The sequence below is a fragment of the Chanos chanos genome, chromosome 9 (assembly GCF_902362185.1).
Source record: "Chanos chanos chromosome 9, fChaCha1.1, whole genome shotgun sequence".
Lineage (NCBI taxonomy): Eukaryota > Metazoa > Chordata > Actinopteri > Gonorynchiformes > Chanidae > Chanos > Chanos chanos.
Window position 1 is genome coordinate 31,694,130 of NC_044503.1, and position 14,073 is coordinate 31,708,202.

The 14,073-nt window shown below is 38.2% G+C and overlaps 1 pseudogene; it reads right to left on the reverse strand.

The window, feature by feature from the left end:
- Nucleotides 1-1,607: 1,607 nt before the first annotated feature.
- LOC115820922 (zinc-binding protein A33-like) lies at nucleotides 1,608-8,955 on the reverse strand (annotated as a pseudogene).
- Between the last annotated feature and the right edge of the window lie 5,118 nt (nucleotides 8,956-14,073).

Below are 14,073 nucleotides of genomic sequence, written 5' to 3' on the forward strand. Positions count from 1 at the left end.
GTGCCTGTATGATGAACATCTGCATGGTGAGCTAGGATAGTTCTGCTTATGATATAACGATGTGTAGGCCCAATATGATTAGCAGATGCAATGTAACATTTTTAATTATTATTATTTTTCATTTCATATACAGTCATGCGCCCACAATGTCCGTTGGAGCAACGACCGACCGCATAGATCAGTGGTCCTACAAGGTTACGGACTACGTTCGTACTGTCAGTCCAAATCCGATTCTTTTGCGTGTGCGGAATCGGATTTCAAACCACATATGAATGTGGTTTGAAACGGATTTATAAAAATCCTATTTCGTGTGAATTTTGGCTGTTCAGACTTGCTACATATGATCGGATTCGAATCAGATATGCACATAAATCGGATTTGGACTGACAGTGTGAACATAGCCATAGAATTCAGAAATCCCGATCGGAGAACGGAACGCTACACATGTAACCGGACATAGCGAACACTACAGCTTCCCACACGCAACACATGCATCTCACGTCTCCTGCATACAAAGCGATTGCGCAACCAGACCTATAATGATACAGTTCACGTATAACCTATACCTATGTCCTGATAGTCATAATAAACGCCTATGTTACTGGCTTATGTATGCACTGTACTGTACTTTCTATCGTTATTTTAATGTGAACTTTCCATACTTAGAAATAAAAAGTTTACCATATAACAATTTGTGCTTCAACTCGTAGGCAGAGGCATCAAATCCCGTCTATCACCCGTCTCTGTGTGTGAAAAAGGTAGCAGTGAATGAGTATATGGAAGGAGGTGAGAGAGTGTGGCAGGGTGAAGCCGAACAGGGGTTCGGGTTGCCCAAAATGCACCAAAAATAAACAAAAAATGGCTCCGCCGCAAATAGCACGTAAGTGCACGGTGTTTTATTTACAGTGCAACAAAAAAAAAAAACAGTCCCAACCAAAGTGAAGAAAAGTGAAAAAATGTCCAAAATGGTAAATATGTTCAGTGAAAAAAAAATATGGATATATATATTTACAAGAAAAGAACAAACAAACCAAAAGAAACATACAGATAAACAAACAAATAAATAAACAAACAAACAAACAAACAAAAAATATATAGATAAACGAATGAACAAATCACTACTTTCAATTCTCAAACCAATTTACTTCAATACACCACAGCTACACTCTGTTCTCCTGACTCCCTCAACCTACAATGACGAAAAAAAACCCTTTTGTACTGTAAGCCCCTCCCCTCGGAACATACCAGCTTCCCTTTGTTGATTTAAAATAAAATGGCAATTAATTATTCACTCCCATACATATACACAATCACAAACTCAAATACACACTCTACAGTAATGTTTTAACTTGTACCATTTGTGGCTAGTAACAGCCGATCAGCTCCAGCTAAACCAAATAAACGAACTCGGGGGGGGGGAAGGCGCCGCTCGCGGCCTGAGACAGAGCCCTCTGTCACAGAGAGGAACATGCAATATGCAAGGGGCATTATCAGAAACAATGCAAAGACATCACTATGTAGTAAAAAAAGACCTTTTTCATCTCATTTAAATTCAACACAGCAATAACAGCATTAACACCGACATCTATCTGGCAATCATCTTACTTTCCTTTTCCTCTCAGTTAATTCCTTTTACTTAATTTCATTTACATTGTAGCTCTAACAGTATCAGCCCTGGCTGTGCTATTCCATTGTTATGGTGGATCTACTTGATAAAACACTCAGAGGAGACAGTTTAGAGCAGTTACAGAAAAACGGAAAGACTCGCTCAGTAAAAGTGTGTGTGAAAGTTTGTATGTGTCCCTTGTCAAGAGGATCAGAAAATGACAATGTTCCTTTGTCAAAGTCTAGTTCTACCCTTATGCTCTGGGCTACCTTATTCACCTTGAGGATTTCCAGCTGCTCGTCTGGGGAGTGTGATTTGTAATGTCCATTACAGTACCACAGACACCACACTCCACTAAAAAAAGATGGTTCCTTCCTTGAAACAGTCTCTGTTATAATACCCAGCCTCCAGTTTTGATTGTCTCCAACTTCAACATCCCAGCGGCGTGTTCCTGAATTAAAACCCTCAGAGCCCAGAACAGAAATATTCACCAAATCTCTCTGGATTGTCAGGAAGCTGTTGTTTCCCTTCAGTGAATCTAACACTGGTCAAATCCTCAGACAGGATGAGTCGTGTGTGAGCAGTGTTGGGGTCAAGAATCACAGGAGCTGAGAAGATAGATAAATAAATAAAATTATATATATATATATATACATACACCTATGTACAAAAAATACTGCATTTCAAAAGGATTTTTACCATAATGATCTGTAAACAGTATAGCAGAACCTAGCAGACTGAAGATATTAATTTACAGATTGTTTTCTTTATTTTTTCAGTAATTCTAAAATTATGATCTCTTAAACTCCAATGTATTTCCAGTTAAACTGAGCACTAACAGGGCTTCCACTGTATCTGAAGTTCAAATGCAAAGTAATATTATTGATGATTATTTTTAATGTGCAATATAATTTTTAGTCTTCATGTTATTATATGAGAGAGAGAGTGTGTGTGTCTGTGTATGTGTGTGGTGTATGCTGCGTATGCATAGCTAAATGTAAAAGTGACATATTTTACTAAAACTGTCACAATAAAGTGAATATTTACTGTAGAAGACAAAATATTGTAAAATAACCATTGTGTTGTTATAATGAGATCCTAAAAACTCACTGTACTGAACAATCTCCTGCATCTTCTCCCAGACTCTGAACTTCAGGTTGCCCAGGTGCTTTGCCACATTGATCAGTGCTCCAGAAGCCATCTCTGCATCCTGCAGTGTGCACTGGGCTCTGGAACAACATTCAGGAGTCAGTGCTGCAGTGGGTTTGAGATCAGAACTAAACAAAAGAGATAAAGTAAGGCAGTTCACTTACCTGTTCACCGTGGCTTTGATGTCCTAAAAGAAGAGCAAAGAATACTACTGAGATGCAAATAGTTTAAATGAATGTAACATGTATTTTGAAATGTTGCGCTACACCGAGTGGTAGTGATAAAAGAAAAATTTGCGGTTTATTGAGTAAGCGAGTGTGTGTGTGTGTGTGTGTGTGTGTGTGTGTGTGTGTGTGTGTGTGTGTGTGCGCGCGAGAGAGAGAGATTAAGAATTCACTCATCTTAGAATATCCACAACAGCACAGTGTTAATTTTGACAGGTGATTTTGTGATAGTTTTAATCTTTTGACTAAAATACATTCATTTTTGTCATATCTTAGTCATTTGAGCATTATTAGTTTTAGTCTAGTTTTAGTAAACGAAAACTAGACACATTTTATTCATATTTTCGTCAATTTGTATTTTTTTTAATTAAGTCATAACAGTGATTTCATCAAGCACACAGATATTCTTAGGCTTGCTATAGGTATGCACAATTAACGTTACTATGTCAAGTGAACAAGAAAACATAGCCGTCTGCTTCTAGCTAACAAAGTCAAGCCTTTAAGTTGATTTTGACTGAAGTCTAACTTTTTCTATCATTTCTTGGTGGCGCGTCTTAAAATGCCTCTTGAGGTTTGAGGTATTTTTCCAATCGATTTTGCACCCACATTGTTTGCAGTGTGTTTTATTTTCAGTTGTATTATGGCTAAAATGTGTCACAAATCCGTTCTTTTTCTTCTTCAGAGCGTTGCCAGATGGGAAGTGTCAAAGTATCGTACCAGAGGCTTACAATTATAGTATTCTGAGGGAAATTATCATACGCGAGTCATAACCAAGAGAACAAATACGTGTAAATATGTAATTTCAGAAAACATGTATTCACTGAGACGAACGACTTTTTGTCACCATCGACAAGCCACATTGTTTGAAGACAAACTTTGCCTCTCACCTGTCCTCACTTTCCTCTTGAGCACCTTTTTTTTTTGTTTGTTTTGTCTTTGGGGTTTTTTGCTGTTTTCATGTGGATGCAGCAGTAAGCTATATCTAGTGCAAACTCTCTTCATATGAGCGGGCGCTCATTCGACGAGCTCGTTTAACTTACTGCCATCAGTATAAAATAGGCCTACCCCAAACTTCTGATTTGTAAAGAAGGTGTGATTAATGGTTAAATTAACAACATTCGTGCTCGTGAGTTAATCATCACAACAAGAATGACTGGCTGGAAAGAGTGTGAGAATAGATGCGTAAACACCAATGCATCTTTTATTTTACTATCCTGATTGTGTCAGCAAATTAATGTAAATGAGATAGCCTACCCTGATTACAACTACTAATGCTAAGTGTCACAAAATGATCAAATGATTGTACATTATGGGACTTTTGGCTGGTTGCCAATTTAAGGTTTGTTAAAATGTTAAACGCTTGATTTCCAGAGGAGGGAGGTTATAATTGCTTGTCCATTCGTCTGTCTCTGACATTATCGTTTTGTTAGTATTTGTCAATGAAGATGGCAATATATTTCATCACAGTTTTCATTTTCAAAGGTGCATTTTTATTTAGTTATCGTCTCGTTTTTGTCATGTAAAAAAGTTTGTTGACTAACATTTTTCGTCACAGTTTTCGTCTATGAAATTAACACTGCAACAGCAGCAGCAGCAGCAGAAGCACACATTAAACACAATTTAAAAAGCAATTTAAACAAGTACCCGGATACCCAGGGGCGGATTTAGGCATGGGTGACATGGGCAGCCACCAAGGGTGACATCTTACGGGCGGCACGGGGCGCCCACACGAAAAAATCGAAATGGTGACATTGGTGATCGGTATTCTATTGCTCATTTGCGCGCCACATTGTATCATGTCACTGTGTGGGTCAAGTAACCTTATCAAGAGGGCGCCCTGCTTCTAGTTTGTGAGCTATGTAGGCTGCCTGAGGTCTCCCTCTCAGAAGCACAAGACGGGGACGAGGGCAGGGTTCAGTTGACCTCAGGTCTTCCCACTGGAAGCCTGAGGTAGGTGGAGCGGGAGAATCTATCAAATAGCGCACCTCTACTTTGCACAGTAGCCTACTAAAACAATTGGTAAAATCAGTCACACTATGAAGTCCTACCAAATAAACCACAATTCATTCATAATACTGTGGATATATACTTTCACAGACATATTGTTGCATTTTTTTTCTGGTTTGTGCAAAATCGTTTAGAATAATATGAAACCAGGCAACACCTGGGGTGCCTGGTGCACCTTCAGTGAGTTGAACAATAGAAGTGAGGGGAAAGTGGATAAACTTGACTTCCCATTCAGGGAGCTCCTTTATTTTAGCCCAATTATCATTTACCACAAAGGCGTCTGTGAAGTATCACTTCACTGTTACCTTTCACGTCTTACGTTCATGTCCAGAACAAACTGCTTCTGTGAAGGTGTGTGTTTACATTTATGACTTTAACTACATCTCGTAAAACTATATCATCTAAAGTCATAAACTAAAATGAAGAGAGAAAGAAAGAGAGGGAGAGAGAGAGAGAGAGAGAGAGAGAGAGAGAGAGAGTGTATGTTTGCATGCATGCTTGTTTTGGGGTTTTTTTTTCATTCAGTCTAACCTGTAGGATTGAGGTGTCATCAGCTCTAAGCTTCCATTCTATGTCTTTGATTGTGTCTGAAAGAGATGATATCTCTCTACTCATCTCCTCAATCTTCTCCTTCATCATCTGACTCTTCTGCTCTTCTTCCTCTTTCAGTGCAGCCATCCTGGTTGCCTCTTCGTCTTGTAGAAACTGGTGGAGCTTTTTAAATTCTTCCTTAATCTGCCTCTCTGTATTTTGAGCTTGAATCTGCAATAAACCATAGTTCAGGGAACAGAAGTAATTATTCAAGAGATTGTGCAATGATACTCTTGCATGACCATCCATAACTGATTTTTCTCACCTTTATATGCTCCACACTCTGACGACAGGTTAATCTGAATTTTTCAAAGATCTTCAGCTTCCCCTGCAAGGCCTTCAGAGCAGTCTTGAGCTCCTCCTAGAAAGCATCAACACCATTTTTCATTGACACATCTAATCCCCTTCAACATTTTATTGGAACAAGAAGGTAATCAAAGAGGACTGATTGTAGACAATACAATGGAGACATAACCATTGTTATGACTTTGTTATAGACATGTAAAGCCAGTTGAGACTATAAATAGTGATATTGGGCTCTAAATAATAATAATAATTATGATTACTATTATTATTATTATTATTATTATTATTATTATTATTATTATTGCTGTTGTTATTATTATAACCAAACAAGAAAAAACCTGTGTAGCATGTGGCATTCTGACCAGCTGCAAGCAGATGAATTGTGGATGCTGAACTGCATAGATTTTTGTTTGTTTGTTTGTGGCCTTTTTCCCTTCTTTTTTGTTATTACATAGCAGATCTACTCTGTCACATAGCAGAGGTGTTGACAATCTGCATGGTAGGGAGTACACATCATCATCAAACTACCCCACACATCTAATGAATTGCGGTCTCATATCAGGACTGTGCTCACTCCAGAATTATGGAATTTACTGCCATTAAATTAATGGATTTGAGTGTAAACTTAATAAGCCTAACAGGTGAGAATTTGTCGAAAAGTGAAATTACTAGTAACTAAAGAGGATTTATTTCTGAAAAATATTCACTGAAAATCAACAACATGACCTTTTCTCATTCTGATTGCTGTAGTACAGTGTCTTGCTTACTACAGGTGAGATTTTTCAGAAAGGTCAATGTATATGAAAGCAGGAGTCATTTATTTCTGAAAAATATTCACTAAAAATCAACGACATGACTTTTTCTCACTCTGATTGCTGTAGTACTTTCCAATTACACTGTCTTGCTTACTACAGGTGAGCTTTTTCAGAAAACTCAACTTATATGGAAGCAGGAGTCATTTATTTCTGAAAAATATTCACTAAAAATCAACTAAAAGACTTTTTCTCATTCTGATTGCTGTAGTACTTTCCAAGTACACTGTCTTGCTTACTACAGGTGAAATTTTTGAGAAATGTCAACTCATATGGAAGCAGGAGTCATTTATTCTTGAAAAATATTCACTAAAAATCAGCTAAAAGACTTTTTCTTATTCTGATTGCTGTAGTACTTCACAATAAGTACTTCACAAAGTGTCTTGCTTACTACAGGTGAAGTTTTTGAGAGAGGTCAACTTATTTTGAAACAGGGGTCAATTATTCCTGAAAAATGTTCACTAAAAATCAACTACCGGTACATGTCCTTTTCTCATTCTGATTGCTGTAGGAGATCCATTTTAGAGTGTCTTGCTTACTGCACGTGGAAATTTTGTGAAATGGGAGCTGAACAGGGAGATAAAGTCAAGGACTTGAGGTTTTTTTTTCAGCCTGCAACCTGCACTGGCAGCCACCTCAAGCATAGGATCAAGAAGTGACTGTCTATTTTCAGGAATATGGCAAAGCACTCCTGTTTCACAGGTGGCCTAGACAGGAAAACAGCAGTAGTCTGGTTCAATCAGTGGAAACAGGAGTGAATTATTTCTTTTAAACACATTCAAAAACACTCTCATTGTGAAGTACTACAGCCATCAGAATGAGAAAAAGTCATGTCTTTGTTTTTTATTGAATATTTTTCTGAAATAATTGACCCCTGCTTCCATATATGTTAACATTTCACAAAAATTTCACTTGTAGTAAGTTTTGCACTGTAATTGGGAGCTACTACAGCAATCAGAATGAGAAAAGGTCATGCCATTGATTTTTAGCGAATATTTTTCAGGAATAAATGACTCCTGCTTCCATGTATGTTGACTTCTCTCAAAAACCTCACCTGGAGTAAGCAAGATACTTTCATTGAAGTACTACAGCTATCAGAATGAGAAAAAGTCTTTTAGCTGATTTTTAGTGAATATTTTTCAAGAATAAATGACTCCTGCCTCCACATAAGTTGACCTTCCTCAAATTTTCACTTGTAGTATGTTATGCACTGTAAGCAATCGGGAAGAGAAAAGGTGTATTGGTCATTTAGTTGATTTTGTGAATATTTTTCTGGGGGGAAAAGAATCCCCCTGAGTTCCATGTAATTTGACTTTTCAGGAAATTCTCATTTGTAGTGAGTATTTTAAAACCTACTGTTATGTCAGAAGGCGAACATCCATGAGATGTGTAATTTGCAGACGGTCCCTTACACAGACGTAGCGACTGAAGGTATAATAAAAGTGTCGTGAAGCTGTTTTTGGATAAAAATCGATGGTGACAACAAACATTGTTATTTGCTTCTCACACACCACGTTATAGTGTACTATCCAGCGAATATCCCAATCTAAAATCAACTTTACCACGTTGTTTACCAGGCCCTCCGAGCCTACTGGCCTTTTTAAACCGCTTGTGTACGTCTCACGTTTCATTACACCTAAATCATCAAACATTTTACCAAAGACACGTCGTGTCTTAAAGTGGAAAGGTATCGTATCGTGTTACAAAAAAGAAAGCAGACTCGGGAACTTCATACGTTTCTCGTAAGCAAATGATCTAGCGAGTTGGCAATTTGCTTCCATTAGGGAGTTGCACCCGGAAACCACTTTACCTAGCATTTTACCAATTTTACATTTTTCCCGATTAATTTAAGTTACGGCAACACCAGTTGCACAGCTGGCATTGATGTGTAGTTAACTTCTCTTCCTCGAAATGAACCCATCAATCCCTCTTTGTTGCTTCGACAGCAGTAGTGAGATGTGTGGTCTTCGAGATCCTGACACACACCACACACAATCTGTCAGTCTCCAGACAAAATAGTTAAACTTACCTGTAGACTCCAGAGCTCCTCAGACCCGGATGAAGCCGTCTGACTTCTCTCCTGCAAGAGAATGTCACATTCTTTCTTTAAATCCATGCTAAGGGGATACACATCTTTTGAGCATTTTCGCCTGCAGAGTGGACACTCGCGAGATCCTTTATCCCAGAAGTGCTGTAGACAGTCTTTACAGACATTGTGAGAGCATGACAGGACAACAGGATCCCTGAAGATGTCACTGCACAAAGGACAGGTCAAAGACTGTACAGAAATTGGTGTCTTCGATGACATTTTCTGTAACGGATGTAGTATTTTGGCTGTAATGGCGTCGTTCTAAATTTTACTTTCGATTTCAGTAACTGCGTCACGATTACTTGCTAACTCTGCAGAACCGAGTATTTACTCCCAGTCTATATAGAAAGTCAGAGGATGTTGTTTTGAAAAGAGATCAGGCTCACATACGAGATTACCTGTCACACACTGTACACTCTTTAATATTACACAGCTGCAGAGCATCTTACAAAACCACTTACAACATGAATGGAAGGTGTGATTCTAGCTGCTATAAACATAAAGTATTTCAGCACTTCAGTAACGTCTAAACCCTTAAAAAAGAGGTTTGTTGTCTGTATAATCTTTTGTTGTCTGTATAACTTTAAAACAAAATTCACAAGTGATTACTCTCATACTTTCGTAATAGCCTACTCTCAACCTGGCAAGGGCTGGTTAATTTTAACAATCCATACTGACTTTTGAAATTATTTTGGTGCCTACTTCACAGCTGGTTAGAATGAGCTAATCGGTAAAAGAAAAACTAAATCATAAAATGCACTTTAAACAGAACTTTGACAAATCAAATCAAACATTTTAGACAATATTTTAATATGTCCAGAAAAAGCATTTTAATACAACTGTTATATAAATGCTACATCCTAATCGGTTACTAGACCTTTTATCCATTGCATCTGAATGATGAGTAGGCTAAGCTAACTTTTATAGTGACTGTTATTAAGCTAAACCATAGTATGTTACAACAGAACTGCATATAGTAAAGTAAGCTAATATAATGACCAACTGATGTCTCTAACATTAGCAATTGTTTAAAAAAAAAAAAAAAAAAAAGACTCATTTTACTGCAATCCACTACAAATTTCAACCTCATTGGTTGAGTTTCAATTTAATTGCAAAAGTATCTTTAATCATTCTGCTCTACCGTTACAGAGGGCTTCACTGGTAAAATCCTTAATGGTGAGAATTTACAGTAGTTACAGAAGTACGGAAATACTGTCTCAGTGAAAGTGTGTGCAAACATGTGCAGGTGTGTATTATTTAGAGGGTCAGAGAATTTCCTCTGTCCCAGTCCAGTTCCACTCTGATTCTCTTAAGTTTCTGATTTATTGTAAGGGGAGTCCATGATTGATCTGGTGAGTGTATTTTGTATTTACCATTAGAATACAACACACACCAGAGTCCGTTCATATAAGCAGCACTGTCATTTCTTTGGACAGACTGCGTTATCACACCCAGCTCCCAGTATGTGTTGTCCTCAACATCAACATCCCAGCAGTGTGTCCCTGAGTTAAAGCCCTCATAGGAAACAACGCATGGATACAAACAGTCAAATCTTTCTGGATTATCAGGATGCTGCTGAAATTCATCACTGAATTTCACGCTTGTAAGATTCTCAGACAGTAAGACTCGTGGTCCTGCAGTATTGGGGTCCAGAATGACAGGAGCTAGAGAGAGAGAGAGAGAGAGAGAGAGAGAGAGAGAGAGAGAGAGAAAGGGATGGCAAATTTGGTTGATTACATTTAATAAACCATTGAAGGCCATTTTAAGGTCCACATGTGGACACTGGATTTATTGCAGTGTGCTAATACAGTTTCTTTATATAAAAAAATGTTCAAGTTATTTTTTCTCCCACGAGTGTGTTATCTGATCAGTGTTTAAAAACACTCACTGTACTGAATAATCTCCTGCATCTTCTCCCAGACTCTGAACTTCAGGTTGCCCAGGTGCTTTGCCACATTGATCAGTGCTCCTGAAACCATCTCTGGATCCTGCAGTGTGCACTGGGCTCTGGAACAACATTCAGGAGTCAGTGGTGCTGGCAGACAGGGTTTAGGTTCAGAATCACAGAGAAGAAAGAGACAGAAGACAGCTCTCTTACCTTTTTAAAGTGGTAGTGAAATTCTGAGGAAGTTTAAAAAGAACATTTTATTTCAATGTGGAGACTTTAAGCATATATAACACAATATATGTTTCATGAATATAAGTCTGTGTGTATGTGTGTGTGTGTGTGTGTGTGTGTGTGTGTGTTTGTGTACCATGTATTTGCATCTTTCTGGGGTCCAAAAGTCCCTAACCCTAACCCTAGTCCCAAGTAAGATAGCATAATCTGACAAAATTGCCTCGTGGGGACCAAAATGCCCCCCCCCCCCCTAGAAGAACAACATTCTTCTTAACTATAGTATTGTTACTGGTAAAACAAAAAGTGTCAAAACATTTCTTTGGTTAAGGCTAGGGTTAGAGTTAGGGTAAGGGATAATGGGAGTCAATGAGAAGTCCCCAGTAGAATATGAATAAAGGTTTGTGTGTGTATGTGTGTGTGTGTGTCTGTGTGCCCGTGTATTTGTGTGTGTGGTACCTGTAGAAATGGGATGTCTTCTGCTTCTAACTCCTCTTCTATGACTCTGAGTGTGTCAGAAAGAGAAGATATCTCTCTACTCATCCCCTCAGTTTTCTCTTTCACAGTCTGATTCCTCTGCTCTTCCTCTTTCTTTAGTTCAGCTACCCTGGCTATCTGTTCATCGCGTAGAAACTGTTGAAGCTCTTCAAATTCTTCTCTTATCTTCATCTCTGCATGCTGAACCTGGATCTGGATCGACCACCATTTAGAGGAGAAAAATCACTCTCATTTCTAAGAATTACAGTCCAAATACACGTCTTCAAATTATGAATATGAATAATTTCCAGAGATGGAGATGACAGATTAATGAACACCTCATATGTAATTCTAATTAGAATGGTGCAACTCCTGTGTGGTAAAAATTTAATTTAGATCAATACAAATTGCTTTAGTGCCTCCAATGGTCACAAGAAGAAAGTATCCCATGCTTTCACATATCTCTCAAAAAGGGGAAGCAGATGCAATGAGTGTTTCACAAAAAAAAAAAAACGGTCAGATCTAATCATTCTGACCTCTCTGTGTGGTGTTGTTTTGTCACAGGTTGATTTCACATCTTTTAGCATTTTCAACTTCCTCAGCAAGGACTCTTGTACAGTAGTGAGCTCTCTCTGCAACGAATCAGAATTTTATTGGATAGTCACGTTAGACCAGTCCGGTTTTGTTTTATGAAAACAGCATAACCTTTCACACCGTGCCCTAAACCCCATTTAGAAACCTTGGTACAACATTGGCATAGAGCTAATGAGGCTCTGAACCCATTCTGTAGATGGCTTGTGTAAGAGACATCAGGCATTGTGTAGAGATGCTAAGCATCCTTAATCCAAAAATCCGACACGTCCTGAAATCCGAGACTTTTTGAGCGCTGACACGACGCCACAAGTGGAAAAGTCCACACTTTACCTCGCTTGCCAACGCGCGGCTCCGACGCTCTGTTGGCGCCAGTTTGTTATCAACCTTCGTCAAAGCCAGACCTAAGTGCATGACTCACTGTGTTTTTTGTTTTTTTTAACTTATTCTCTGCTCTGTGATACAAAGACATTGTTGAACATGTCAGAACGGGCTGCAGATACCCCCATGGGTAACAGTGACGAGAAAAAGAGGAGACATTTGTTTATGTACAGAACAGAAAGTCAAGCTATTGGAGTAACTGGACAGCGGTGTAGTTACCCTAAACACATTATTTTTTTCATTGTATTAATGGTATGTCATATATTTTTTGCTGTTAAGTACTTATGTGTGAATAAGTGTAAGAAAACGATTGCTTATCAGTAGTATATAAATTCAGAGTCAGGAATGAAGGTGATGCCAAACAACGACAAATTGTCCACATGGGTGGCTGAGGTTGTGACACCTTAGCTTTCTGATGGTTCAGCGTACACAAACTTTGTTTCACGCACAAAATTATTAAAAATCTTGTATAAATTACCTTCAGGCTATGTGTACATGGTGTATATGAAACATAAATGGATTTTGTGTTTAGACTTGGGTCCCATCCCCAAGATAGTTCATTATGTCTATACACATATTCCAAAATCCAAAACATTTCTGGTCCCAGGCATTTTGGATAAAGGATACTCAAGTGTAGTATCATCTAAAGGTTTAAGTGCTCAGTCTTTGTAACAGTTCAATGCCCAAAATTGCAGAACATCAGTCCAGAACAATGTCTTTTATGCAACAATCAGCTGATGGTGAAATGCAAAGAAAAAACATGTATGCCACGTAAACAGGAACAACTAGTTTCACAGGCTGAGTGAAAATGAAACAACTGATAATGCAAAAAGGTCTGGTTTTTCGATTCAAGGTCATGCCAACATAATATGTTTTTTTTTTTTTTCATAATTAAAACAATGTCCGTATGCTTCCTTTTACCTTAAAGTCGCACGCAGCTTGATCTATTGGACAGAAGTTATGACCTTCATGGTTCTTTGAAACCTGACATGTTGCACATATGAGCTGTTTATCTTCGAGACAAAAGATCTTGACTTTTTCGCTGTGCAGACTACAAAGTCCCTCTGACCCTGGTGAGCATCTCTGGTCTCTCTCTTGTACATTAGCTTCACTTGGGCTCTGGTTTGCAGCGGGACCATTTGAATTTTTAGCTCTGCAAACTGGACAATCCAGAGATCCCTCAGTTGTCCAGAACTGCTGCAGACAGGGTTTACAGATGCTGTGTTGACATGACATGGAAACGGGATCCTTGTCACTGTCATGGCACACAGGACAAGTGAATTCCTCCTCTGATACCAAAAGCTTCGAGGCCATTCGTGCTTCTTTATGACTGTTATGGATAAAACATCAATTTTATTTTCTGTTCCAAGAACTCAGTCAAAAGTTAACACATTTTAACAAAATCCACAAATGTAAGTTCAGATGGTTAGAACAAAGATACAACCGCAATAGTTCAACAAAGCTTTTAACAGTTTTAAAATACTGAAGGAAAACAACAACAACAACAACAAAAAGAATAAATACCTGTGAGACACTGCTCTTCTTTTAGTTCACTGGAATTTAAATTTCAAGGTAGATACTTAAAATATTTAAACCATAAAATAGCTTTCTATTAAAACTACCTATGTCTCAAGGTAGAGAAAATCCTCGTTGAAGGAACTTATGAGTTAACCAAAAAAAACAGCAAAGCAGTTTTGTTTATTCCTACCAGTAGGGTGTGTTTG